At 47.3% G+C, this 26,184-nt stretch overlaps 1 long non-coding RNA gene across 2 annotated transcripts in view; it reads right to left on the bottom strand.

The window, feature by feature from the left end:
- Positions 1 to 26,184, bottom strand: part of LOC142560556 (uncharacterized) — a 252,032-nt gene that overhangs the window by 120,808 nt on the left and 105,040 nt on the right. For both annotated transcript variants that reach the window (XR_012823394.1, XR_012823395.1), the window contains exon 2: positions 6,953 to 7,056. This is a non-coding gene — a long non-coding RNA (uncharacterized LOC142560556). The remainder of the gene's footprint in view (positions 1 to 6,952; positions 7,057 to 26,184) is intronic.

Raw genomic sequence — 26,184 nt, 5'->3', positions numbered from 1 at the left:
CGGCTAGCTCGTTCCGTAAGGGGTACTTGCCAATAGCCTCGCACGAGATCCAGGGTAGATATATAATTTGCCTTCGACACTGTCTCTACCCTTTCTTCCAGGTTCGGTATCGGATATGTCTGATCTCGGGTTATCGCGTTCAGACGCCGATAATCGACACATGGCCTCGGATCTTTTCCTGGAGCCTGGACTAGTATCAAGGGCGACGTGTAGTCGCTCTCACTTGGTACTATAACCCCCAAGTCACGCATGCGCTGAATCTCTTCAGCCATGATTTTTTTCTGCACGGGCGAACAACGGTACGGTTTACTGCGGATCGGTTGATCAGAGGTTAACTCGATGTCATGCTCTAGGACCGTTGTTCTTCCGGGACGGTTCGAAAAAACCTCCCTAAACTCTGAAACGATTCCCTTTAAATCCTCCTTTTGGGCGGCACTTAGACGCGCTTCCAACATCAGCTGTTCCACCATTAGCTCTAAACCACATACCTTCATATCCGCCGTCGTCAGGATTTCGGCCCCTTCCTCATCGTCAGCATTTATTGTCATGCTTATAATCGCGCGACGCTGAATGTAGGGTTTCATCAAGTTACTGTGGTAAATTTTGTTGGGCCGTTTCCCTAATTTAACTTCGTAGTTGGTATCGGAAAGCTTAGTTACAACCTTTGCGGGACCCTCCCAATGAACCTCGAGCTTGTTTTTTTTTGACGGTCGCAGCATCACTTGGCTACCTTCTTCGAAGGTGCGTTTTTTTGCTGACTTGTCGTAGTATTCCTTTGACAAGGTTTTCGCCGCCTTCATGTGGCTCTCTACAATATCTTTGGTTTTCCCGAGCCTCTGGAGGAGGTCGAGGACGTACGAGACTACATTTGGGTCATCGTCACTGCCTTCCCAAGACTCTCGCAGCATGCGCAACGGAGTTCTTAGGCTCCGGCCATATACAAGCTCCGCGGGGCTAAAGCCGGTGCTCTCATGGGGAGCCGATCTCAAGGCGAACATAGCGGCGGGAACGCAGGCCTCCCAGTCACAGTGACGCTCAAAGCACAGGGCTCTCAATATTCGCTTCAGCACCGAGTGCATACGCTCTACTGGGTTAGATTGCGGGTGATGGATGGAACTGTGCACTACCTTAATGCCGCATCTTTCCAAAAAAGTAGAAGTTAGGCAGCTGGTGAAGACGCTGCCATTGTCGCACTGAATCTCGGAAGGGAACCCGACGCGTGCGAATATTGAGAGCAGAGCGTCCACGACCTGGGAGGAATTTAGCTCCTTAAGAGGTACTGCCTCGGGGAACTTGGTCGCGACACACAGGGCGGTCAGAACATACCTACAACCGTTCGTTGATTCTGGCAGAGGGCCTACAATATCGATTACTAGTCGCCGAAAAGGTTCGGATATGACTGGCACCAACTTCATCGGTGCCTTCCACTTGTCAGTGGATTTGCCGATTCTCTGGCAGGTGTCGCAAGAGCGCACGAATTGTTCGACATCCTTCCAACAATACGGCCAATAAAACTCCTGAGCCATTCTAGCCTTGGTCTTTTTCAAGCCAAGATGCCCTGCCCACGCGTTTTCGTGCGCGAGTTCCAGTAACTGTCGGCGATATTTCCGAGGAATCAGAAGCTGTTCATATTTGCGACCCTGCTTATCCGTGTAGCGGCGGTACAATAAGCCAGATTCCTCGTAAAATGAAACCCTCTTTTTTTTCACTCCCAGTTTGACGCTCTTCATCAGATCGGCTATTGAACAGTCTTCCTTTTGCTCGCGAATCAGAGTTTCTCTTTCAACTGCAGCTAGCTCCTGCCAGCTGGCGGAAACCGGAGCGAGTATGGAGCCTGCGTCGCCTAACTGCGGCGTCGTGTCCATATCGCGGCTAGCACGGGACGCGTCACTCCCAGTCACTTCCAGGACACGCTCGACCAGGCTAGCCTCCGCGCTCTGCCTCTCCCGCGCCTGCTCGCCACTCAAGTTACCTTGATCAGTCCGTGTGCCGCACCTCTGTTCGCTCACCGACTCAAAGTCAAGTTCCCTCGACAGCTGGCGCTCTTTGGATCGCGTGAGGGCCATGTACGCCACGTCGGCGAAGAATGATTTGCCCTGATCCTTCAGCAGCTGTTCCGAGCTATTTGAGAAGAGGTAGGGAAAGTGCTCCGGGAGGGTGGCAGACACAGCGGCTTCTGTGTTCAGTTTCCCAAACTCTCCTTCAATGATAACCGTTGCGATCGGTAAACAGACACTCTCCTCCTCGGCCACTTGCCGTATCCAAGCGCACTCTCCCGTAAGATCACTCGAGGAGACGAAAGACGGGTGAACAACGTCCATAGTTGCTGCAGAGTCCCGAAGTGCTCGGCACTTCTTGCCGTTTACCTTAATTTCCCGCATATATGGCTCCAAGAGTCGTATGTTTGTTAGTTTCCCGTATTGTTGCAAAAGCAATTTTCTCTGGGCAGCTCGCAGCGATGTGCCCTTGCTTTTTGCAATTGTAGCAAGTTAACGGCTTCCGTTTTTCAAAAGAACGCGTCGTATCGTTTCGCTGCTTGGGACCATCGTTAGCATTCTGAGACGTATTCTGTCCTTCCCTTACAGTTTCTTTGGTAAGGGACTCGTCTTTCCGAAACTCGCGACGCGTGATTTGCTTCAGTTCGTCGGGCTTCCCGGAAAACCCATCTCTCCTATCTGCTTTTTCTACGCGCACTGCTTTGCTGTGCAAGCTGCGGCGGGTGTAATACTCTTCCGCTAACTCTGCTGCCTTGTTTAGCTTAACCTCCTTTAGCCTATCTTGCAGCCAGAGCCTGACATCCTCATCAATGCAACGGTAGAACTGCTCCAACGCGATGCATTCGACGATTTTGTCGCGGTCGTCGTAAACCTCTTCGCCCTTCAGCCATTCCACCAGATCGGCTTTTAGACGAAACGCGAAGTCAACATTCGACTCCTTGCCCTTTTTTGCATACCGGAACCTCTGCCGGAAAGCTTCGGGCGACAATTTGTACTTCCGCAGTAGCGCTTCCTTCACATCACTGTAGCTCTCAAACGCCTCTTTCGATAAGCAAGTTATTACGTCTGATGCCTCCCCAGGAAGCAAGGCTAACAGATTCTGTGCCCAGAGGGATCGCTCAATGCTATTCCGTTCGCACACGTGCTCAAATTTCACGAGGTATTTGGCCATATCCTCTCCGACGACAAAGGGTGGAAGTTGATCGCGTATTCTTGGAACGTTAGAAGTGAGACTAGGCGCCGGCGAGCTGTTTCGAGTCTCCAACTCTTTCATTTTAAGCTCGTGCTCGCGACGTTCCCTTTCTGCCTGCAACTCCCGACGTTCCTTTTCTGCCTGCCACTCCCGACGTTCCTTTTCTTTCCTTTCCTCCTCGCAATGTTCCTTCTCCTCCCTTTCCCGACGTTCATTGATACCCGCCAAGGCCTCTGCGGCTTCCTCAGCCGTTACGTCCACAGTCCTCATGACCTCAAGGATCGCATTCTTTCTTTTGGTTGAGCCCAACTCAATGCCCAACTCCTCACAAATTTCGAGAAGTTCCTTCACCTTGTACTTCTCCATCGTTCACACTGTCCGCCTGCTGTTTACCCTTTTTGAATATACCTGCCGTACGCTACTATAATGCTACTAGTAAGACATATGCAAGTATTTCACACACTGCCCTGTTTACCCCCTCAGCATCCCCTGGTTTTGAAAACACTCTTACTAGGCTTGAAACACACAAGGTTATCACAATGCAATACCAAATCCTTCCCTAAGCTACTATAACCTGTGTCAGAGAAAGTCTGGTGTTTGAGGTAAACTTCAGGCACTCACCGCGCCGAGGTAGCTGATGCCGGTCAATCCCGTAGCTGCCATCCACTGTTACGACTTTGAGGTGGTCCCGTAGCGCTCGTCACCCGTTTCGTGACAGAGCGTTGGTAGCGAAGACTCCGAGTCAGGCGTCGGTGAGAATAACAAAAGGGACTTTATACACTATATACAGGTCATTATACAGGACATGAAGGGATCGGCACTGGGGCCGAGAGCTCACAGCAAACGCGACTGTTCCCGCACGGCGACGTCCGGCGAAAACGCGTGACACATCTCACTCCAGTCGAGAGCGGCACTCTGCTCCCAGTGGGTCGGCGGATCCGGTTTTCCAGGCGGCGCGCCGCGGCTTATAAGCCCCCAGAAACCATTGTCACTCAAACGGCCCAATACAAAGTGAGCACTCGACGGTCGTCGGAGGGGTCCAACCAGCGACCACGCTGGCCACCCCTTTCAAAGTTGGCGGGCGCGGTAACCTCTAGGCAAAGGGGAGGTACGGCGCCGGGCTGTCTGGCACTTGGCGACACGTTTGAACATGTTGCCCGCCGATGCTTCTCCGGAGGACACCACTGCCTGACGGCTCAGCATCTTGACTTGTCAAGGGAGAATTAGGGCGCTGTGCCTTTCGTCGCAGCCCCGGGTTTGTCCAAAGGGCGCTCGCAGGATAAATTCTGCATCTTGCAGATTCGGAATCCGGGCTTGTGGTAATGGTACAACAGTCTCTATGAGATTTCGACGACCTGGCTGTTCTCCATTTGGGGAGTTCTTCGAACAGTCTCCGCGCAGTTGATAGAACGTGTGAAAAGTTCTTGCCACTGTGGCTCCCTTGTACTAGGCTTTTGAAGGCGTGCCAAAGCATCGCCCTCCCTCCCCTCCCCTTATCTTTCGGCGACCGTGTCATCGCTCTCGAATTCATGGGTAGGGATCAATAGGTAATTACCCCGGCATACGAGCGCTTCACGCACAGTCGATTACTGTGCCGATAGAAAAAGGCGAGAAACTTCTTGTACACTTTAATGCGTTACGCCGCCTATTCGGCACGTTCGAGAGGTCAGCGGCGCAAATGGCTGGCTTGCGCAGCGGTTCAGCGAAGCGCATACTCGTTTGAAGAGGATGGTGATGCAACTGACCATTCGCCGAATTCTTAAAATACCATGTCAGCCACGCGAGCGCACTGCATTGCGCAATAAACCCGAGACTGAAACGCGAACCGGCGACACAAGTTTCCAGTGTAACCTTCCACTTCGGGAAAAAATACGGTTGTTCTTATCTGAAGCGTCTCGGCAGTGGCTCGTCAAACCAAGGGTGAGGGCGTGTAAACAGCGGAGGATATTTCAGCGTGAGTGGTACAATATGCGCACGTGAAGCCTGTGCCTTTCCGTTCCTTCAGCAAATATGATCGTCAACGATTAGTGTTGAGCACATTTCAGGGACCTAATTCAATGCCTACATATTGCACCTCAAATAAATTTGCCCTAGCCTACGCAACGTACGAGCAGTTGGCATGAATGAGATAACGCTAGGTCGATAAAGGGCAATCGCAATGCATTTCGATTACTTCGAAGAAATGCCTGCATGACTGACAATAGCTTTGCCCAGGAGACTTCTCGGCCTGGCCATAAAAGAAACTGGTGTGCTGATCGTCTCATGCAGGATGACGCCACATGAAAACTTAATTTATTTTAGGGTGTTTAATGACTTGAGCCGTAAAACCTACTTATTTGCCTTGTTCGACCTCGCAAAGTTCGAGCAAAATTCGTGATGGGTACATTCGAAGCGGAAGTGATAGCTCGAGAATACAGCCGTTGAATAAAAATTACATTTCTTCTGCAGTGCGCACCAGCACGAACGGTTACAGCACGCGCTCACCCCGGAAATCCGCTTTTAATATTTTATTTCTACGCTCCAGTTTCTAGCTTTTCTTGTTCTCACGTTCCCCCTGAAAAGAAGAAAGTCGCAGTTTCTCCCGAAAGGAGAAGCATCGATTGCGACAACAAATTATCGGAAATCTATACGAAATAAAGATGGTAGTTTTATCAGCCGCTATCCGCTTGTAAACATTCGCTCACCAATTAAAACAAGCATGGTGTCACGCGCATACGAGCAAACATGAACACGTCTCACTCGATGACCGCGCTAACTCGATGTGAAAACGCTGGAGTGAGGAAACGCGGCAGCAGAAACGAGCGAATTGACCTTCGCTTTGCCTCTCGCTTCAACCCGAACTAGGCAGCGAAAACACGGCGCACACGAAGCTATCAGCACTCGGCGCACTCTGACCCTATCACTGATATCGTTCAAATCAGGGTCCGTGAACTGACGCGCCATATGCAGCAGCCGCGGGAGTAGAACGCCCCTCTACCCCCCCCCCCTCACCCCCCGGTTGCTTGCGCGCGGCGGAAGGCGGCATGCTTCCCAACCGCTTTCTTCGCTTGGGCACGTGACATTAAGCCGCCATCGGCGGCTCAACGTCGCTCGCTTTCACTCGCACATACAGCTATACGGCGCGCGGCGACGATATCTCCCTTCTATGTTATACGGAACATCACAACGATGGCGACGTCGACGACATAAACGCGCCCGGAGTGTTCCTGTAATGGTATCCCAATAAAAATCAAGCGAGGCACGTTTCTTTCTCGCCTAGTTGCGCCACAGAGCCGCTGCCATGCTCGCAACGCTTGGCATTCAATCCCGACAATGGATTCTGGAGACGCTCGAGACTCCGGTCTACTTTCTAGCAGTGCAAGGCGAACAGGGAACGCAAGTAACGAGGTTGCGAAACAAATTGTCGTACTCATACTTAATGCAAGATTGCAGATTCGTAACGCGCTGTGCTGGGCTAAATTTTGTCCCACTTCAAGGGACTACGAAGTTTTAAGCACAAATGGAAGTTGAGCACAACGAATATTAGAAGCAGCTTATCCGCATATCATTTCTCAATTATGGAACGTCTGCTTGAATCAAATATGTCGGTTTCAGTACCGCTGGAGTCGTTAAACCGACACCTAAGACGGAAAATTACGTTGAGTTAAATTAAAGCATTGCCTTTCTACAATACTAAACAATTACCTCGTGCCTTTGTAGGCTCAGTAAACTAAAGGAGACGCGAAAAACAACAACAAAAAATAAGAGTAGAGTGGCCACTTACACGTTCCCGTACCGTTTCACCGTGACATTATGAATTAAGATGGCGTCCACTCGTTCCTAGTTGGCGGGATAGTTGATGCGTTCTTCGTAGCAGTGCTACAGCCCCTAAGGAAAAAACAAAAAATGGGGCTCGAATATTTTTTATGTGATATCTAAATACAAAGCAACCAGCTTTATGAATTGATTCCGGCAGACAATTGAGATATATACAAGATGGAATGCGTACATTCCTTACTGAAGCAGAAACGTAAAATGGGTGGCACATGTTCCACGCCGCGGAAAGAGAGCAAAGAGGCGGATTACTTGATTGTATTTCTTTATTGCTGTCCCATTATTCATATTTTGCCGGCTATTGAGATTTATTTCAATTCCACGCAATGTATTATTTTACTACATTGTGGACTGCACTAGCGCAGTTGCTTCTATAAGACCAAGAACCATTTCCACATTCTTCTGGTTATTGCAACTAGAGTACGCCTGCTTAAACGACAGTCCTACAGATTCCCCAAGAACTGAAGCAGCATGTTTTTAGCTCAACACATGAGAGACAACTTTCCCCACATTTTTTAGTCCAATTTCTTTCTCTATTGCCGTGGAACCCGCTTTGCAATAAAAATTATCAGTTTCACTTGAATTGTGAGAACACAAGGAACAAAAATGACTTTTAAAAATGACTTTTAAGAAAACGAGCGCCTTTCCACTACCGTTGAGAAGGGTGCAAGCCAAGCTCGGGATCCGCGGCTCTTCGTTGTAATAACGCTTCGGCTTCGCGCTCCCTCACGGCGAGGTCGGCACGTGGACAACGAGCCCCTTCTGGAGCGAGTTCCCGGAAGCGTTCATCAAACTCCGTCTGTTCTTCGGCCGACCGCACGACGCGTGGCTCGCTCCCACTGCCCTTCCTTCAACGCAGCCTGTTCTTCGGCAGAACTAAAAGAACGCGGCTTCCCCATATGACTGCCGGGCCTGTAGTGGCGAGAAACGGTGGGCGCCCGAGGTTAGCAAACACGTGATCACACTCTTTCCCTCCTCCAGAGAGAGGGGACGCCTGTGATTAGCACGCGCCCGGCGCAGCGTCAGCTGTTTCACGCATAAACGAGTCCGCTTTGAAGGGCCCGTATGACGGCCCAGCAGTGGCTGAATCGCTTAGGTTATGTCGTCTGTGGCTAGGTGGTCTCGGAACCTGGAGGTCGGTGTTTCGCGCGGCTTGAGACGAAAATCTCAAGCCGCGCGAAAATAGCTTGTCGGGCTGAGGATTCAAAACTCAGCCCGACAAGCTATTTTAGCGCGGCTTGAGATTTTCGTACAGCGACGCCGACATGAGTGAGGCAATAGAAGCTTCGCTTGAAAAAAACACGACAGAATGGTCATTTCACTCCCACGAACATAATATAGTGGCACATTGTCTGAGCATAGGAAAATTAACCACATGATTTCAACCCAACCTTGACATATCGAAGAGTGAAATTATTGCATTTATAATATTTGAATGCGTTTCAGATGAACTGATTTCACTGTTACTACCACATGACGCTTAGCTTGACATGTACTTTTCCGTGTATAGAGACACTGAAGAAGGCCTCGAAACTTGGTACACATGCCCGAGAAAGTTGTTCTGAATAAATGGAGAAGAATCAACTGCGCGATGCTTTTGGCATGTGCGTTGTGTCGCAAGAATATCTTCGTCTGTCTACTAGGAAACAACAAAATATTGTATACGTAAGTCAATGCTGCAAAAGGGATCTGCACTGTCCTTCCCTCGCCTTCTCTTTCGTAGTAAACATAATTTTTGAAAATCAATATCTACAATACGTGAAAGACTCAGCGCAAAAGACTACGAGGCTCGTGCGTTTTCTGCAGGGTATTGCAAGTTGCGTTCCTTGGTATTTGAGCGAGTAGACTATGTGGACGTTGCAAAGCAGACTCGCAAATGTAAACAACAGGTGATGAGGTAAACTACAGGAGAGCAACGAATCGCGAAATACAACACGGTACGACACGTTATCGAGCACTTCGTGTCACAGAAGCAATTTACGCAATACAAACACAGCCGTCCAGCTCCTTTCCCCAGAGAGAACGGCCACACAAGGCGGAGAGTTGAGAAAGACGTATCAAGACAGCAGTGGGAGGACAGCCATCACAGGGATTCTCGTGTAGAAATGCTATGGGTGAAAATAAAAACGTTCATCGATACGCTGGAGCTCTGTCCTAAACCAAGCAAGAAAGAGGCGGGCCCGATGAAGGAAAATAAAAATGACATCACAACGAGAAGCAACCGAGTACGAGCAAAAATGAAACAGACCGCGTGTCTGAACAAAACTCAGTAGCTAGGGCATTGTGCTGCTTGACATGATGTCGCATTCTCCGAGTGGAGACAGGGCAGAACACGACAGGACGGAGAGGAGTGACAGCAAAGCGCTGTCCATGACCTGTCTCACTCATGAGAAAGAGAAAGAGAAGTCTCGTGAGAAAGACAAGAAAGAGGAACCATGTACATCTTATTCGAGCATCGCATTCATATAAACTTTGCATATTGTATTGTGGAAGCTGTTGATCGGTAAGTAGATAACAATTGCTGTTGTTTTTTCAGTCCTCCCCGCGAGAACCACAAGCCGCACCACTAGGTGAAGGGCTTGTTAGGATACTTATGGTAAAGAATAGAGAACTGCGAGCATTGAGCGTTTTAGACCGCATCTCTTAGGCGCCCCTTCCTGTGGTGAGGGGAAGACGACGAAGTGTCTTCTTGACAGAACGCTTGTTTCTGTGCTCTCTGCATTTTTGGTGAACTCTTTGCCTTTCGGGGTGCCTCACCTCCCCGTCTTGCGACCATGGACGCGGAGCATGCCACAGGCCCGCCTGGCCAGAAGTCATCACGGCTGTCAACCGCAAGGAAGCGAGTTGGCTCCCCCAGCGACACCGAGGACACCGAGCTGTACTCTATGTCGGAAGACGACTCATCCGACGACGGCTTCATACCCGTCCGGAGTAAGAGGGCGAAGAGAAAGATCGCCAACACAGCGCCGTCACCTCCTGCGAGCACTACGACTATGAAGTCAAGGCCTGCGCGCTGGCCACACGTCATCATCTTTATGCCGGAAGAACCGTCAAGCAACGTACGGTTGCTGAACAGGCAAGTCCTATCCATTTTTCTGGAACGTGCGGTGCCGGATCAAATTAAAGACATCAGAATAAACCCACGCAAGAATATACTCGCCATAGACGTGTACAACGCGAGTGCGCTTGGAACACTTCAAGAACTCACGGAGCTTGGCGGAATCAAAATGCGCCCCTTCATCCCGATCGACGACACATCGATAGCCGGTGTAATTTACGACATTGACATTGCCATTCCCAATGAAGATTTACCTAGCCTCATCAAGCCGGCAAACGAGGGCACGATCATTACGCACGTGCGCCGTCTTGGGAACACGCGCTGCGTAAAAGTAATCTTCAAGGGGGATTGCATACCCTCCCACGTTAAAGTCGGCCATTTTCGACATCCAGTTCGACCATTCATCCAGAAGCCGCTTCAATGCCATCAGTGCTTCAGGCTAGGACACGTAAAGGGCGTGTGTCCCAACTCGCTTCTGTGTCCCCGTTGCGCTGAACCTCATGCAGAAGTGACCTGCGGTGCCACAGCTCTGAAGTGCGCCAACTGTAGCGGCCCTCACGCAGCCTCGTCGAAAGACTGCCCCCGCATCAAGAGGGAGCGCGCGGTTCTTAAGCAAATGGCCAGAGACAATTCGGCCCACAGGGAGGCAGCCGAAGTAGTCCGGCGTCGGCGTCTACGTCGGCACCGTCGTACGTCTTCAAAGAAGGCGCATGAGCGAAGCGATAGTACCCGCTCCACTACGGAACCATCTAGTCGCGACGCGAAAGGGCCCACCACTTCCACGAGGGCATCAGATAAGACTCTTTCTTTAGAGGAATGGCCTACGCTACCGAGCCGCTCCCTTGCTAAGGAACCTCAGAAGGTCACGGCGCCACCGGAGCCTTCTCCGGCCATTGATGATTCACCTAAAACAGATCAAGTCATCTCGGTGCTACGTTCCCTCATGGAGGCCATCCGAACGATTTTAGTTGAGATGGGGACACCGTCTGCTCGAAGCGCACTTAAAGTGCTGGACGCCTTAAGCCCAGTGCTTGAATCCCTCAACTAGAAAGATGGCTACCCATACCCCATCCTTCCGAAAAGAAGTCAAGGCAGCGTCTGTCATGCAGTGGAACGCCAGAGGGCTAAAATCACGAATTTCAGATTTCCGTCAGTATGTGTACACCAATGTGTTTCCACTCATCGTCATTTGTGAGCCCAACTTGTCGAAACCAATCAGACTGTCAGGGTACGAATGTTTCATGTCATCAACAAATAGTGCATGCAGCAAGATCATCGTTTTTGCTCGACGTGAACTCACCTATGTTTTGCAACCAATTGCGCCCCACGACGACAATCAGTATATTTGCATCACAGTTAAAAAGAACAAACTCTTGTTTACTCTCATAGGCGTGTATATATCGCCTTCCAGCAATTTCGACACTAAAAGATTAGCGGATATTTTGAGTGTTTGCCCCGCCCCATGGGTCATCATAGGAGATTTCAATGCACACCATCCAGCATGGGGAAGTACAAAGACAAATGCAAGAGGACGAAGATTATCAAGCATCGCCTACAACTATGGCCTTACTCTCTTGAACGACGGTAGCCCCACCTTTCTTCGAGGCGTGACATACGGCAGCTGCCTCGACCTTGCTTTTGTCTCCAACTCTCTCGCCAGATATGTGAAGTGGTTGCCAGATATTGAGACACATGGGAGTGATCACATTCCCACCTATCTGACCATCAAAGGCTTGTCGTCTAGATCTGGCCCACGAAATACCATTCGGACGATTCAATGGGCCAACTTCAAATCTGATATGGAAGATGCCTGCAGCGAGGGCCTACCCTCTGGGTTAGAACAAACAATTAAAAATACGATGCGGAACGCCACTCGCATACTGACGATCTCTCACACGCGAAACGACTTCGACATAGAATTAGAGCGACTTCGCGCACTTCGTCGCCGTGCGGAACGTCGATATCGGCGTACAAGATCAATCCATGACCTTCGGGCAGCCAGGAGGATACAAAAGAAGATTCAGCGTCGAATGAATAGATTAGCGTCGGAACGTTGGGCAACGTTTTGCCAAACACTCGACCCCCGCAAGCCGCTGTCTCACATTTGGAAAACGGTGCAAGGTCTGCGTTGCCTCCCGGAACAGCGTTTTCCATTCAAGGCACTCGCGCTTTTCCAAGGGCGGCAAGACATCGATGTCGCAGAAGACTTTTGTGCGCGAATGGCAGACCAAGCGACACGTCCAGATCTTCTAGCCCGAGATGATGTCCCCCATTCCCGAGATTGCCGCATGGACCTTCCTTTTACAATGGAGGAGCTCGAGGCGGCACTAGCTCTCTGCAGGCGCTCATCATCTCCGGGTCCAGATGGTATATCATACCGAGCCTTGTGCTATCTCGGAGAATCCGCACGGATAGCACTATTGAGTCTCTACAACACCTCATGGCAGGAGGGAAATGTTCCTGACGAATGGAAAGTGAGCCGCCTGGTGCCAATCTTGAAGCAGGGCAAATCCCCGCTAGAGCTCACCTCTTACCGCCCGATAGCGTTGGCCAGCTGTGTAGGAAAGATAATGGAACGGATGATCCTTGGCCGCCTGGAATGGTACCTTGAACACTACAAGATTTATCCAAGTTTCATGGCTGGCTTCCGCCGTGACCGCTCTTCCATCGACAATGTAGTTGATCTCGTTTCATATGTCCAGCACGAAAGGTCCCGTAAACGTTTATCTGCAGCTTTATTCCTAGATGTGAAAGGGGCATACGATAACGTATTACATGAGGCTATTCTCGACGCTCTTGTGACGGTTGGCTTAGGTGGTCGAGTATTTTTATGGATTGCAAGTTACCTATCTGCAAGATCATTCTATGTATTAACTGACGATGGGCCAACTACGCGACGCTATACCAGCAAGGGGGTTCCTCAAGGCGGTGCTCTCAGCCCGACGCTATTCAACCTCGCTCTTATTGGGCTTGCTGAACACTTGCCAACTACCACCCAAATTTCAGTATACGCAGACGACATCTGTCTCTGGACTTCGGCAGTCACACGTCCTCAGATACGTGCACGGCTTCAGAGAGCGGCTACTTTGACAGCGAGCTACTTGTGTGAACAAGGTCTCAGCATATCGCCAGAAAAATGCGCCCTAGTGGCGTTTACTCGCAAACCAATGACGCCTTATGTCATCTCAATCAATGGGCGGACCATTTCCTATGTCAGAACCTACAGATTTCTTGGCGTAATTATCGACCGAGACCTCTGTTGGAGCCCGCACGTAGCTTACATGAAACGACGCCTAACAGCAACCTCCCAGTTGTTTAAATACCTGACAGGAAAGACGTGGGGGATGTCAGTAGACGCAATGCTGAGACTCTACAGAGCTCTCTTTCTCGGTTTTTTAAGATACAGTCTACCTGTACTGAACAACACCTGCAAGACAAATATTCGTGTTCTGCAAGCAGCGCAAGCTCAAGCACTCAGAGTTTGTCTTGGTTTGCCGAGATGCACGTCAACTGAGGCAACTATTGCGATTGCTCGGGACCATCCAATGCAGACTCACATCACGGTGGAAACCCTGAGAACGCATATCAGACATTTGGCACGGGCCCCCTATCACCACCTTGCAACACTACCTTCAGACAGGCACCAAGCATCATTCTCAAAAACTATTGTCAAGTACAACGACAAACTTCCCTCGGGCTTCACCGCTGCATCTAAACCATCGATGCCCCCTTGGTGCCTTGTCAGCCCCACAGTCCATCTCAACGTGCCAGGAATCGGGAAAAAGTCTGAGCTGTCGTCGCCTGTGCTGAAACAACTGTCTCTGCTTCTTCTGCACGAGCGGTACGCAGACCGTGCACATATTTATACTGACGGTTCCACAAACATCCAGTGTTCGTCCGGTGCTGTAGTCGTCCCAGAAAGAGGTATTACCATCAGCTTTAGGACTGACCACCCAACGACTTCTACGTCTGCGGAACTAGCTGCTCTTCGAGCTGCACTTTGTTTTGTCAATCGGGAACCACCTCGACAATGGACAATTTTCAGCGACTCAAAGGCAGCCCTACAATCTGTACTGTCAGCTCTGCGTCGCGGGCCCTTCGAACAGCTCGTATTCAATATTAGATGCCTACTTCATACATCACATGAGAAAGGACATCACGTGACGTTTCAGTGGCTGCCAAGTCACTGCGGCGTCATCGGAAATGAAGACGCCGATAAAGCCGCTCGGACAGCTCTTGCAGACACACAGGAAGAGGCCATACCACTTTCGCGGTCCGACGCAGCCAGCAGACTTCAAGTGCTTGCACGGGAGATCACGCTCTCTCTATGGTGCACACCCAGCAGCCAGACCAACCGCAGCAATCATCAACACGACCTGCCCTCCTTGATGCATCTATGTATGCCAACCGGACTCCGCCGAAGTGAGGCCACCCTGCTTTATCGCTTATGGCTAGGGGTGGCCTTCACGAAATCTTACTCGTTTCGCATTGGAATGGCCGACAACGCTCTCTGCAATGCCTGTCTTTGCGAGGAGACGCTGGAACACATTCTGTGCGACTGTCCTGAATATAATGTTCAGAGACAGTCCATGGCGTCCGTTCTAGCGCACCTTGACAATAGACCATTGTCAGTTGCAACCATTTTCACATATCGCCGACTGAAGTCATCGCAGCTGAAGGCGACGAAGGGACTACTTCGGTTTATGAAGGATACGGGCTTGGACAAGCGGCTGTGACAGTGATGTCACGTACCGCACAAGAGTGACAGACTGTAACCAAAGATGTGTGTGCCGTGTTATGTGCCCTCTATCTCTTCTCCCCATCTTTCATCCCCCCCATCCCGCTCCCATGTGTAGGGTAGCAAACCGGTTAGGCAAAACTGGTTAACCTCCTTGCCTTCCTTCTCCACTTTTTCCTTCCTTCCTGTGGTGAGCGTCATAGTTGTCCCTCGTAACCGAGCGAGCGACCCCAGCGAAGTATAAAGGCGAACACGGAGCACCGCGGTAAATTAAAGATGGCCATAGCGAAGAGAACGCTAACAGCAATGTGGAGGAGGAGGGTGCAGCGGAACTATGCGAAGAAAGCGGAGGAGGAGGAGGGTATGGTGAAAGCGTGAGAAGACAAGCGTAGTGCCGCACAAGATTGGCTTTGCAGCGTCAGTGGATACGAGATGGCGCCAGAGTAGCGCGCGTCGTCGGTATGGAGACAAAGCGTTGCATGAGAGGAGATCTGCTGGCGCCGGCGGCGGCTGTGAAGAGCGCCCGCGCGTCACCCATACACAGCCTCTCGCGATTTGCCGATAAGCAAAGCAATCGCGCCACACTTCAATCCGTTTGCAACGTACCGCACGAGAGAAATTGTAGGCGCAAGAAAATATATCGCGCAATGAAAACACGCATATAGCTGTGCTAGAATTTCGCATAAAGGAGTCTGGAAATCGTCGGTGAATTTTTTACAGCGAAGCTGTTAGCCTCCAGTTGATCAGGAATTTTCGTGTCCATCAGCAAAAAAAAAAGAATAATAATTAACCGAAAATCGTTTACATCTCCTTTGGAATCAGGAATACAATACGCCTCTCAGTATTCATTTCAATAAAGAAAAGCACAAAACAAGCTTCAAACAGCATGATGGATGATGAGGCACCTGTAAACAATGCGAGGCACTTTCTTTCTCGTGCGTTTCCCGGTAAAGATTACGGTTGCATAAGCTGATCCGGTGGGAAAGGGCAACAGCAGCGTACGAATTCATGAATGAGGTCACCACACTTCATATATGAAAGGGAGACCTCACTAGCAACTCATTCAGTTCATTGCAGGACCACTATGGGTAGACCATGCAAGGACTCCCGAAGAGTAGCGTGAATATGAGGAGCGTCGAAGAGTGCAAAATTGTAATGCTCAACGACGGTGTCGTGCTAAGACTGGGCAGAACAATAAAACATTTCATTTCCCCATCGACGGCATTTGAGTTTTTTTCAGACAGCTTCGCTGGCCATTCATTTTGGCAGGGTCGGGATGGCGAGTCATTTTTTTACATACTACATATAAACGCTTTTATTTTGTATAGCAGCCGTTGTCTCTTCCCGAAAGTTCGGTACCGACGACACTACACACACATTCATTGGTGCTTCCCGCACAACCTTTAATTAAGGACACGGAAGCGACTTGAACAAGGTGGAAGTAGGAACGAAGCTTTAAAAGCCATGCTTGTCTACCCATGAGATGCTTTGTTTCCCGATTTCCTTTTATCCAGCGCAACACAAAAGACTTTCTGGGCGTCTTCATATTCCAGTCGACATTTGAAGAAATTTTGATTCATGATGATCGCGATGATCTTCTGAAACATGAAAAGTCCTCAGTGGGAGGAATCCGTCACGAATCGGGTATTGAAGCACAAATTGCAAATGCTGGAACAATTGAAGGAACGGAAGATTTGAAATAGGGAATAAGCGCTTAGTTTATTTGAGAATTTACAGGGAGTTGTTTGAATGACTAAGTTTAGTTATCAGTTATCATTTCAGTTATCATTTGCTCTCTCTCTCTACAAAAGGGATGGCAAGGCAAAACAGGGATCAGCATGTTGAGATATTTTAGCCTGAATGAAATCAAACGGACTGCCAAAGCAATTGCTGCGGCAGAGATCTCGCGCCAATGCTCTAAGGGAATTAGACCAAAATTCTTTAACTTAGACGGATATTACAAAGCAGACATTCAAGAAGCCTTTTTCATCATACGCTGCCATGAATTTTCGTATTCTTTCTTCCTGAACGTGATATCTCCGCAAGCAGTCGCTTGTTCGGCAATTATCTAAACTGAGAATTTTCTTCCGCGAATAAACAAGCATATTAAGTAGCGCCATGTGCTACTCTTGCTTGTCACATTTTCAAGTAAATTACCGGTTAACAAAGTACTTCGCAGCCTGGGAATTCAGTACGCCGCACAGAAAAGGTTATGTCAACTCTTGACCTCGACTATAAGCAGCCTGTGACTCTAACTTCTTATTCTCTTGTCTATGCAGACGTGCCATTTTGAACGCAAAGCATGTGAAATACTTGCTGTGAAGCCCCTTTATTACGAGTTAGTATCATTCAGCGAGTGAAAATTTCGTAAGCCAATACAAATAAGGGGCGCATTTTTTTTTTACCTCCAAAAAGATAACGATGACTGGACTTATGTTGTTTTAGAGCAAGATGTTTGTTCCCCACTCCGAAGACACAGTGACAGTGATGTTCCGCTGTCAAGCCCAAGGTAGAATATTCAAATGGCTCCACATTTTATTGTTGCCAACAGCAACATTCTCCGTTGACTTTCTGACATTTTCACTCGATTTCGTGAGGACCAAACTAAAGGCGAGCGAGAAACAAACAAAAAAAAGTTTTCTCTAAGTAGTTTTCTACAAATGGTAGAATTTAGAAACCGCGCGCACTCTTCATTATGATGGCTTATTTTGTGGACGTCGAGCTTTTATTGGTTGGCTACGCCAGCAAGTACCAACAAGGTTCCATACAAATACCCGTAAGAAATATTTCGAATACCGTACGTACTCGTCTAAGAGCCGCACTTCTTTTTTTCGCCATCTTGACGAAGCGCGGCGCCTTACACTGGGTCGGGCCATTGCAGATCGCACTTTCTCGCCGCGTATAACACCTTTGATTCTTAGTACAAAAGGAGCGAACGCTCTTTTAAGAACGCATATACTTTTTCACGCTAACATGCCACGCAGATGGTGCCCGTCTATAGGCCTCACTACCGACGCTGTTACTCCAATTCAGATTCAGTTCGATGTCAAACTCATGAGTACAGTCGTCCTTGATGCCCTCCATGGGGTTAGATACGAACGCGACGCCAAAGATTTTTGACAACAGTGCCCGACATCAGCTGGCGCACATGCGTTTAGATTCTCAGCAGTACATGCGTTCTGAAACTAAGAGCATGTGCAGAAGCGTCGTCGTCCTCTTCTGTCTTCGAATTGTTTATTTGAACATTCGCTTTCCTCTCGAATTAATGGCTGCCAAGTTAGGCGTGCCGCTCTTAGAGGAACGCGGCTCTTAATCGGCTATATACAGTACTTTATTTTTTGCCCGCTCGATTAATCCTTGTCCCGTAGCAAGGTCTTACATAGTAAACAGCAACCTCCGCAGTCACAGCCTTCTTCGGCACAGAGTTGCAACGCAAATAAGACTTCCCGAAGGGCTCGCTATCGCGTGCAATGTTTTGCGTAGGCTAACTCATCCGGCTAATAAGAAACCCGCGTTCCTACTTGATTTCCAAGAGTTGCGCTGCCTGCAGCTAAGTGGAGTCTTGCTACCAAAACCTGTGTTCTGAGTGCCTGCGGGTGTAATTAGCCCAGCATCCGGAACTTTTCGTGGGTGGCAAAGAAGCAAAACTTCTAGACCTCGTTTCTAATTGAATCATTCCAACCGCTATACATCTAGCACTTGGTAAACAGATGGAGAAATTGAAATCAAGAATGCTGACGACAGTCATTTATTTGGTGCGTCTTGTTTTGAAAATTTCCAATAGCCTAACCATTTTCTTCTCTCTTTCGATTTGTAGCAAGGGTTGGTACAGAAGGCAAGGTCGTTTGTTGATGGCACTTTAGGCAAGGGCGTACCGAAATTTAAAAAATGAAGCCTCTTATGTAGTAACAAAGCACTTCTTTTTAAATAATTAGAGTTATGACAGTAAGTATGGCAGTAAGTGAAAGAGCTAGGAGGAATTCGACTTTTTGGCGGCAAGTGGAAGTCAGGCAGGCGTATAAAAATTCATGGCACTGCGACACAAAGCTCACGGGGTGCCGACAGGATTGTGTCGCGAAGTACCACAAGATTACATCGTTGCGCAAGATTTCATTTTCAGTTCTTTTTTTCCCACTTTTTTTTTGCTTATGCATGTCTATAACAGAACATGAACCAAACTACCGTAGCAACTTTGATGACTACAACAATGATGCCTTTCACTGACGAAGAATAATTCCACTGCCGCATAATGTTCTGTTGTGGCATTATGCGACACTTCTTGTTTTTGATCTTCCATTGCTTTTGGCCTTCATCATTTGCTGGCACGACGGCGAGCATTGGTTATCGCGAGCATTAGCAACTCGCTGGGACGGGTGAAGAGAAACAAATAAAAGGAAAATCATTATTACACAATAAGGCAGCTTGGCACCCCGTTTACGAGGACTCGCGAGAGTAGCCCCAGTTTTCTACAATGCAAACACACGCGGTGTTTCAGCTAACTCGTGTCAAGCCTTCAAAAAAGCACGCGTTCACTAAGAGAGTGCAAGCAACCTATTATTATTCGTTTTCCCCAGGAGCAGCTCAAATAATTTTTCTGGATGTTCGTTCATCAATTATAATCAAGAACAAAAATAGGTAATAACGATTTAAGAACTGCGTTATAGAAAAGAATATTCAATGTTGAATTTGAGCAGCCTATTGAGAAATGTCCAAATTATGTCTTTCCATGGTAAGAGCTGCTCAGGATATTTTTTTTTTTGGGGGGAGGGGGCGGCTGAAAACAAAACGCACGAAATTTGAAACGACACCATGTGTTCCGGCGATTTTGCACAGCGACATTAGTGTCCTCGAACATGCCACCAACGAATTCCGGCAGGGAAACCCCGAACGCATGAAAAGCAGCAAGCAACGGCGCTAGATAAAAAAACAATGGTATTGGTCTTTTCTTTTGCTGCGACATCTTGTTAGTTGAAGCAATGAATTAAAGAGTCATGAAACATACGATAAATAGAGAACAATTATAGCGACCAAGTACTATAAATACTATAGATAAAGAGCAAACGGCCACTGGTGGCAACGAATGGAAGACGACAGGTGTGGCCGTTGCCTCTCACTTGTGCTTCATGCGTTCGGTTTGCGTTCAGTATCAATAATTCATTTGCAGTACGTTTGAGGCCACTAATATCACTGCATGCAACCGTCTAACGACACGAGGTCTCACGTGAGCTTTTTTGAGCTCCAAGAAATTATAACCAACAGCCATCTTCGTGGAAATAAATTATCTCATATTTTTCAGGCGGCTATAGAACTTCTCGTTTGAAAATTTTTTGTTTAACTCAACGTTTTAAAAGTGGTCAAATATTTACTTGTAAGTGTCTACGCTTATAGGGAAACACCCTTTGAGTTCCTCAAAATGAAAATGAGGAATATTAAGTTGGTTTCATTTTCGTGAAACCGCGGGAATTTTTTTTAATGTTACACTCCTAGACAAAGGTATGCCCTTTGAGGTGTATATATGCCACAGAACAATACTGGTCATATGCCTTGCTTGCCCTTCCTTTCTTGAAAACACCGCGCCCGCTACTTTCCTGTCGGTAATGCTACGTCATGCTGAGAACTCGCATGCCGTTTGTTGCTGGGAAGTACCGGGCTCGCAGCTTTAAAGAAAGGAAATGCGGGCAAGACAGATGACGTTTATTATTGTATGGCAAGATACAACCCAAAGGGTGTAATTTAGTTTTAGAGTGTAGGCATGAGTTAGCTGAAACACTCTGTGCTTAGCACGCACTCCCTAGAACAATCGCAAACCACGTCTTTTGGCTCGTCATGCGTTATGTAGGAGAATACGTGAGGCCCGGAGCTTTTTCAAATCTATATGCCAGGGGAAAGAAAAGTACAAATGCTGTAACAGCAAGGATGCGAATGCCAAGACGGCATGGTCTTGCCGCTGCTTGTTCCTGCTCAGAGAAGGCGTATATTTTTTAGATTTAGTGGACAAGTACGAGGCTACGCATTGCTTATTCTTTATTTCACGTCAAAACTCGGAGCTCGTGGCAACGCATCGCGCCAGAAAATTTATTTCCATGCAAACGTGGCGCCGGCTATCAGCCTCTCGGAAAGTTCAAGGCTGCGCTCCGTGGTACGAAAGAAAAGCGACCTTAAAATCTATTATTGTTTACCATGCATAACAGTTATCGTCTCAGTAACTATCGTTCGCTAAGAACCGTAAACAAACACTACGTAAAAAATTCCTAAAATGACTACGGGAGTTTGTATTGGTTTCTTTAGAAAAAGATGTCAAACAAAAGAATAAGAAAGATGTTTCAACTGGCAATGAAGTATGTTGCAAAGCATAAAGCATCTCGCAGTACTATAGATCAAGAATATGTGCAGTAAAGGCCGGTGATGCGAGAACATTCAGCATCACATGTTGATTCTTTACATCATATTGAGTATCCTCATGCTTCCTTTGAATCATAATATGTTTAAGCGCGTTGACCATGCAAGTCCGCATTTTGCTATTAGACAGACGAATATGGCTTTTTGGATGTCTTTGTGATTAAATACTGCCATGTGGCAGCGCACTTTTATACAGCACAAGCTTGTAAAAAATTGATACAGTACTTTCCGTTAAACATTCAGTTGCAGTCAGCGTATATATTGCCGTTTTTAATGTGCCTTCTATTACTGGTTGCTTTCTTGACAATTTTACCGAAAATGTATTTTCCTACCATTGGAGCAAAATTTAGCTCGACACCAAATCCATGGTACCATGTTGCTTTCAGGCAACATCAGACGTTCTGCGCCATGAACTCAAAAATTTAGAAAGCTCTGCAATATTCCCTTGAAATTTCTAGCATTGTAATAAATAACAAATTATTTCAATAAATTTCTATTTTGTTGCTACAGCGGCAACAGTCAACAAAAAAAGCTTACCTCATTATGCATCTGGTTTTTATAAAACTTAAATACAAGCACGATTGTTTCAGCGCAAATAAGAATGAGTAAACAATTAAATGCGTTTTCATCAGGACCTCCTATAAAAATAAGGAAAACCACCTCCGCGGTGGCTTAGCGGCTATGGTCTTGCGCTGCTAAGGACGAGGTCACAGGATCAAATCATGGCCTCGACCTAATTGCAGTCGATGGGGGCTAAACTTCAAGAACTCCCGTGCCCCGTACATTGGGGACACCTTAAAGACACCCTAGCGGTTTTGCCACGTGAAGCTTCAGAATTCATTCAGGATTACGAAAAAGAACTTTTGGTTGGTTGGCTTGTTGGTTTGGTCATGAAGGCGCTTATTTCAGGCTGTGGTATTGTGACACTCCGGACCAGCAACTGCTACAGCTGTTCTCTTTCGCTGTTAAGAAATCAGCTATCACAGAAATGTGAGTTCAGTGTCGCCAAGATATGCGAGTAGAATACGTGTCACCTCCATACAAACTAGCCTCGTCCATTTGGAAGACATTATCTATTGCACATAGGCATTTGGAAATCCTCTCCTTTGGTGGTTGTCAAGCAGATTCGTCCTTTCGACGCTGAAATACCGGCAGGGCCAAATGAAGTATTCCGTGTGACCAATTTCTTGACGTTCTATGACTGATAGAGAGCTACCTCAACCAAAATGTTTGAAGCTCCAACATCGCAATAAATAAATAATAAATAAATTAATAAATAAATAAATAAATAAATAAATTAATAAATATTGAGGGCAGTAGGATCTGAATAAATGAAAACTGTTAACACGTAACAACCTTGAAATATTTGTTGGTCTTGTATATCGCTAATGCAAAAAAAAAAAAACTTCGGTTAATCGGAACCAACATCTTCGCCACTTTTTGTAAATGGAACCTTCAGAAGGAAGCTAGTTTAAATATTTCTCTTTTTTTTTCTCAGAAAGAGGTGGGATGCGAAATACATATTTTTCCATACCTCTCATTCTACCCAGACACCCATCCTTAGAAATCGATAGCAAAGAGCACACGCAGGCAAAAAATTTTAAGCATTTTTAATTCATAGCATGTACAGATCTTCACAGCTACCCGCCGTGGTGGCTTAGCGGTTAAGGCTTCGCGCTTCTAAGCACGACGTCGCGGGATCAAATCCCTCGACCTCGGCGGCGTAATGGGGGCGAAATGCATTTCATGTCCCGTGCATTGGGTACACGGTGAAGGTTCCGTGGTTGTCAACATTAATTAATGAAATCGTAGTTATGGCACATAAATCGCTTGAATTAATTCAATAATTGATTCCTTCATGCAGACCTGCACAGCTTCGTGGCACCCCCACTCGCCTGACAGACGATCAAGTTAAGAAGAATCAAATTTCCCGAGGACCGCCTGTTCGATAATGTGGACTCCGCCTGCACGATCGCGCGTTATTTTGCCGTCATCGACTGGTACCATAAAAACTATTTTTGTTTTTCATGTTGCCGTCGGCAACACGAAACCAACACTAGTTCGCGTATCCAATCGTCGTCAACCAACCCCAAACCACGGGACAAACTAAATGCTATTTTCATTTCTTTATGGTTAACACAGCTAACAATGTTAAGAGGCAGCATGGCACACGGTGCTGAACCTTTGTACAATTTCTTCAGTAAAATAAACTCCCGTTATTCGGAATGTATTCTTCCGGTTCGTTGAGGTTGATGATGATGATGTGTGTGGGTTAGTGGCGCAAGGGTCAGATATGGCCAAAGAGCGCCATGTCCGTGTTAATTTGTTTGCAGTGAAATCATGAGTACTAAGAAGTTGGTGTGCCGTGGCTGTAGAAGGGCCTTAAAAATGGTAGCGCTAAAGTGCGTAAAATCTGTATAATACGAATATGGCGATGATTTATGAAGTGTACTATGAACAATAAGACAATTAAAAAGAATGATATGATGTCTAAAGATATATCAGGTTATATAAGATATGCTAGAGCACTAATGCCTCCTTAGAGCCCTTGAGACACAAGGGCCTGGAGGCATGTGCTATTTAAAACAATTATCGCAGCGGCATCCTCTGGAGCGAGGATGCTCTACGAATTTAATGGGTTTATGACGTGTAGAACTACATCTTTTAAGAAGTCGAGGACTGCCTTGGTATTAAAAAGCGGTTCATGACCAAGAAACATAGCCGGGTGCAGAGGGATGTAATAACGGTATGCTAGCGGAAAATGTTTCTTTCTTTCAGGTTCGGCTTTCCGACACTCCAAGAGGACATGGAGGACGGTCAGCCTCTCACCGCATCTACCACAGGTTGGAGGATCGTTTCCCGTGAGTAAAAAGTTGTGGGTCCCAAATGTGTGTCCTATTCTGAGGCGACAGAATAGGATTTCTGTTCGCCGACATTTTGTTGGCGAGGGCCAGAAACCTAACCGGGGCTTTATAACGTGCAGTTTGTTATTTGTTTGCGCGTCCCACGTGCACTGCCAGTGACTTCGCAGTTTATTTCGTACGAAAGGCCTCAGGTCTGTGACAGGCACATCAGCGGTAGGGTTAACAGCTTGCGATGTGATTGACGTGGCCATCTCGTCCGCGAGAACGTTGCCTTCGATTCCCCTATGGCCAGGGACCCAGCATATTATGATATTCTGGTTAGATGAGTACGCTTTACATAATGCCGAATACAGTTCATTGAATACGGGATTTTTATGTTTGTAGAGTGACTTTAAGGCCTTCACGACGCTTAGAGAGTCTGTATAGATCGCTGCTTTTGAAAGTTTTGATCTTCTTATATGCTTCACGGCAGAGAGTAATGCGTAGGCCTCGGCCGTAAAGATGCTTGTTTCGGGATGCAGTACATCGGATTCCGAAAAGGATGGGCCGACTGCTGCATAGGATACCCCGGCATTTGACTTCGAAGCGTCTGTGTAGAAATCTGCGCAGGAGTGCTTGTACTGTAGTTCTAGGAAATGCATTCTGATTTCGATCTCTGGTGCGTGTTTTGTTATTTCTAAAAAGGATATGTCACATTCTATGACCTGCCACTCCCAAGGCGGTAACAACTTGGTTGGATGCATTAGGCGAAGCTCGAGGAGTGGGACATGTATCTCATCACTAAGCTCCCTCACTCGAAGCGAGAAAGGCTTTCTTACAGAAGGACGATTATGGAATAGTGTAGTGCAGGTCATATCGTTAACAGTGTTAAAACATGGATGTTGATGATTGTAGTGTATTTTTAGGAAATATGTAAGGCTTATGTAACTTCTCTGAAGATGGAGCGACCATTCATTTGATTCCGCGTATAAGCTTTCAATCGGGCTTGTTCTGAAAGCACCAGTGGCTAAGCGGATACCTAGATGGTGGATAGGATCTAGGATCTTTAGTGCGCTCGGAGCGGCAGAGTTATATACGACGGCACCATAGTCCAATCGTGATCGAATTAGGCTCTTATAAACATTCATCAGACACTTCCTGTCGCTACCCCATGTTGAGTGGGATAGAATTTTAAGTAGGTTCATTGTCCTTAGACATTTTTCTTTAAGATATTTAATGTGCTGTATAAAAGTAAGCTTGGAGTCTAGTATAATACCTAAAAATTTGTGTTCTTTGTTTATGGGTATTTGATGTCCACACAGTTGAACACACGGATCTGGAACCAGGCCTCTCTTTCTAGTAAAAAGAACACAAGTGCTTTTGTGGGGGTTGATCTTAAATCCGTTTTCGTCAGCCCACTTGGAAACCTTGTTCAGGCCCTGCTGTACCTGTCTCTCGCATACTGCGAGGTTGCAGGATTTAAAGCCTATTTGTATATCGTCGACGTATACGGAATAAAAAATGGCCGGCGGCAGTGAAGCACGTAGTGTGTTCATCTTAACAATAAAAAGAGTGCAGCTTAGCACACCTCCCTGGGGTACACCAGTTTCCTGCGTAAAAGGACGTGACAGTGCATTACCGACTTTTACTCGGAAGGTACGATTGGACAAATAGCTCTCTATTAGGGCGAGCATATTGCCACGGATGCCCATTCCCGACAAGTCTCTCAAGATTCCGTAGCGCCACGCTGTGTCATACGCCTTCTCCATATCTAGGAACACGGATAGGAAATATTGCTTATGTAGAAAGGCGTCGCGAATGTTTCCCTCAATGCGCACAAGGTGATCAATTGTGGACCGCCCTTCCCTGAAGCCACACTGAAAGGGATCAAGCATTTGGTTTAATTCCAGGAAATGTATGAGCCGCCGATTAACCATTTTCTCAAACAGCTTACAAATGCAACTTGTGAGAGCTATCGGGCGGTAACTTGACGCCAACGAAGGATCTTTACCTTGCTTCAGAATGGGAATCACAATCGCTTCTCTCCATGCAAGTGGAAGATACCCAGCAGCCCAAATAGTGTTAAAAAGTGCAAGTAAAGTCAATTGTGTATCAGTGTGTACGTTCTTAATTATGTCGTACAT

Source organism: Dermacentor variabilis, chromosome 10 (assembly GCF_050947875.1).
Source record: "Dermacentor variabilis isolate Ectoservices chromosome 10, ASM5094787v1, whole genome shotgun sequence".
NCBI classification, from domain to species: domain Eukaryota; kingdom Metazoa; phylum Arthropoda; class Arachnida; order Ixodida; family Ixodidae; genus Dermacentor; species Dermacentor variabilis.
Note: the sequence above shows the minus strand (reverse complement) of the source record. Positions and strands in the feature narration are given on the sequence as shown.